Genomic DNA, 4,311 nt, shown 5'->3' with positions numbered 1-4,311 from the left:
AGGAGAGGTTGGATATGTCTATGACATTGTCAGTAGTTTCCTTTTATTTTAAATTACAGATTAAAAGAACTCGCAACAATAACTGCTCACGAAATATAGTTGCGGATTGTTTGGGACTGGAAATCATAGACTAAACAAGCTTTATTTTCCCCAGAAGGTGTCACAAAGACTGGTATCCCCCATAACTGAGACAAAGATCATCTCTCCTTGTCATCACTTGGAATGCAAACAATATTGCAGAAAAAATGAATGCTACGGTCAATATAGACTTGACATAGTTGGCAGTGTTGCAGTTTATCTCTGGATAAGATAGAGAGGAAAACCATTATATATGAAATTGTCAGGAAGTAAAATACACTAAATGTGGGTTATTGATAAAACACTGGAGATCCTGCCAGTAACAGCATAATATCTTGTTGCCAACGTTAGGCACTGACTTACAATTAGCAAAAGTGTTGCCAACCTGCCATGTGACTTCCTTTAGTTTCTTGGTGTGCCATCTACACTCATGTGGAAAGTATATTCACCCCATAGAATTTCACATAAAAGGTGATATATATGGCTGCTCAAAAAAGTTCCATCTGTTACAAGATTTGTGGGGTTTCTTCAGTGAACGGACTCATTTTACAAAACCATAGTGAACCCACTACTGACCTCCGACCACAGAAGCTGCCTGGCTATTTCTGATCCCCAGACTTCCTTAGTAACCCAAAATGTGCAGCTAAAGGGAAGACAGAACTCCTGTATATACACGGTGTCATGCTTGATGGAAACATTTTGGAGAGTTTGGTGACCCCACCAGCACTCCTGAGCTAAACATTCTGATAACATGGTTCATCACAAGTTTCAATATTCTCAACACAACTTACCTCTTCCAAAATTACGATCTTGCAATTTGAGGGTCTGAGCCTTGACATCCATGAGCACAATCTTCACAGTGGTTATATCTTCATGAATGACATCTTTAAAGGTAAAGGAATGCCAAAGTGGGGTAACTATTTCTTTTAGAGAAAAGGATTTTTGATGAATTCCTCTACAAAGCAACAAGAGATGGAGAGTTTATATTTAAATTCTCTATACAATATTGTTCATGTGGTGGGCAGAGTCAGCTCCTGGTGAGATCCCTCCACCATATTTCTTGTCTCGGGTTTGGTCTATCAGGAGGTTTTGGATAATCCTGTACTGCTTTGGGTCTTTCAGCTGTTACATGTAAATTTTAGGTCACATAAATAACAATTCAGCACCTAATATTGGTCATTGGAGGAGTGCAGACTAGGGGAGCCCACCAATAGCAACTGTCATTGGTTTTAGCACCTCCCAAACTGAAATGTCCGTTTTGGAAAGTGGGACCTTCTAGCTGTGATGAGTGCATTCACATGCAGTGCTATCAAGATTTAGTTTGTTTTCTATAATATCCTGGCAGCTTGATATTGTATTTGCCATACCTTTATCTTGTCTGGTGACGCCGGCACCCCCCAGATAGAAAGTTCCGTCCCAAATGTCCTTGAACAAAATATAAAAATCTTCTACTTCAGAATACAGAATTCTAAACAGCCCACCTTATTTTTTCTGCTCCCCTCCTATTAGAAGTACTTTAATGATAGCAGCTTCTGTACCTGCTGGATAGCTTGTGATTTCTCGGGGCTAAATCAATCGTCTATCAGTAATATTACACAGCAGGTTTTTATTGTTTTAGTTTTTCCCGTAACTTTTCCTGTTAACTTGCCAATTCTTTTTCCACATCCTGATGCTGTGATTGCTTGAATTGTGTCAGTCCTGGGGTGACAGCTTGATGGTCACTAAAACACTCTGTAATGAAAGGACAATATGGAGCAAACTGAGTAATTATTACAATGACAGCTATCATGTAGTAAAATATTTCAAAGAAAAACACATTTCAATACTGAAGATTAATTGTAATGCTTAATGATCATAAAAAAGTTATCACACAGATTGCTTGACAAGTTACGGCCAACCTGTCTGGCTTGTCCTGACCAAGTGACACATAGCTGGAATAAAGTGCAATGCTCGTACAGTGCCAATGTACAGATATGTAAGAAGCAATCTCGCATTTCTGTTGTACCCATGGCACAAGTTTTTGGTTCCCAGCTGACCACTAGAATGGGAAGTTGTGGAATGAGGACACCACCACCATAGATTATATCCGGGGAAGACCCAGCAGCAGCTACAGTCTTGCTATGGAGCTGACTGATGTGCACAGGGTTGCTTTGGTATGCCGTAGTTTCTAATGAAACCTTTATAGTTGCCCCCAACAGAGTTGTCAGTGAAAATAAAACCTCACGGCTACAACACTGATCTATATCAGAGCAGAGTAGACAAAGAACTGATATATTAATTTATCACATTGATTGTGGTTCTTATTGCTATAAAGCGTTCCATAATAGCAACTATTGTTTTAGCCGCTCGGAAGAGTCAATAGAAGAAGATGTTCCTATTAGGATTGGCTTTGTCCTCACAGTGATTTACTAATCCTTACTTACTAATCCTTATCCTCCACCATACTGCCCAACACTCTGCAGCTTCTCTGCACTTCACTTTTGGAGATTCTTAGATCTGTTACACCAAAAAATTGACACTTTTTAGAGGCATGGATGAGTATTGGTCATGATTTTTTAGTTGATCAAATTTCTTCACAGTCCTTTTCCATAGAACTACATTGGTATGCTAGAAAACCTGGATTACCCACTAAGACAAGCTTATACAGGAGCCTTGGGTCAGGTGTGTGTTCAGGTGACCCATACACAAATCTTGCATTGAAGGCAATTGTCTGATGGTGCTAATACAGTATGCAGAACCAGTCCCCTACATTCCCACAATGGAAAGAGTGAGCACAGCAGCATGACAATGTGAAACATTTGGCTGTTACAGTCATTGAGACATTCTGGAGAGTGGTAAAAGAATGAGATTATGCGGGCAGAAATAAAACATGATGGAGGTTCCTTGCTGGTTTGGTGCTGTGTTTGTACACATGGAGTTCGGTAATTGCTTCCTTAATGCTGAAAAGTACAGGCAGATATTTATTTAATGCTAACCGATTGGCCCCAAATTTATTCTGCATCAGAACAATGGTCATGTTAAATTTGAAAAAGAACTATCTGGGAGAGATGGTACCCCCCCCCCCCCCAAAAGCTCTGATCTCAGCGTCACTGGCCCAGGGTAAATCCCCAAAGAAGATATGAGTAGTTCTTCCAGATGTTTGGAACAACCTGCTGAGCTCCTTAAAAAACCCTCTGTTGAGGTGAATTTACAGGGCCTATAATTGCCCTCCCAGATCTTTAAATTTGTGTTCATTCGAGGTACAATTAGCAATATTTGGGGCTTTGTTATGTGCCAGCCCCTCACTATAAAAGGGGGCGCAGAGCAGCCATTGGGTCACAGTGTGCTGGAGCTGTGTACGGAAAGCTTGGCAAAATAGGAAACTATCGGGAGAGATTAGGGCCAGTTAGGGAGCTGTACATTCTTATTGCTTGTTGTTTGGGCAATGAAACCCTTTGCTGCTCTTGGATACTGGACATCTCTTGTTTATTTCAAAAAGACTTTTCAATGTATAGGAAATCCATGAAGCCTGGTACAGGAAAGGCGACACACACTCATTGAATCCACAACGTCTCTTGGTCACCAAGGCTGCCTGGGAGCATGAAAAAAATTAAAAATAGACCAATATACCATTTAGGACATGTTTCTAAGCACTTCACTAAAAGGATTTGTGTATTTTCAATCGTAAAGTGACATATAAAGACCCTTCCCCCTATCATTCTGTATTCTGTATCATCAATGTAAAAATTACATGTTGGTTCTGGAAGAAATGTTGTGAGCTGATATCTTCCTGTGCTTTTCTGTCTGAGTACCCAGTACTCCCTACAGACTATAAAATACCTCCCACTCATATTATATAGGAAAGGAGAGGGGTGGAATGTTCCCTAGTCCTGTATTAGAGCTAAAATGCTGCTCCTTCACAGATACAGAAAAATGAGTCTTCTCACTGGGGAACAAGAAGTGTGTTACAGGTGAAAACGAAGGAAGAACATTCTAGAAAAGGAATGTAGCCATTATGTCTAAGGACCGGTAAGCTGCAAAGAAGTGAAAGCATGATGAGCTCTGGCCTTGTCCCATTTTTTACAAATTTATCAGCCCCAACAGGGAAGGTTTCCCTGATATATTACAGATCTGTGTGCCTGGATCAGAAGGACTAATAAGGGACTGGAGAGGGAAAACCTATAATCATGAACTGTTCGGGGTAGATAAGCAGCAGATGGGCAAACACTGATCCTATGACTCCAGACAGAAGGG

The sequence above is a fragment of the Pyxicephalus adspersus genome, chromosome 3 (genome assembly GCF_032062135.1).
Source record: "Pyxicephalus adspersus chromosome 3, UCB_Pads_2.0, whole genome shotgun sequence".
NCBI classification, from domain to species: Eukaryota; Metazoa; Chordata; class Amphibia; order Anura; family Pyxicephalidae; genus Pyxicephalus; species Pyxicephalus adspersus.
The sequence above is the reverse complement of the archived record's forward strand: the minus strand, read 5'-3'. Positions refer to the sequence as shown.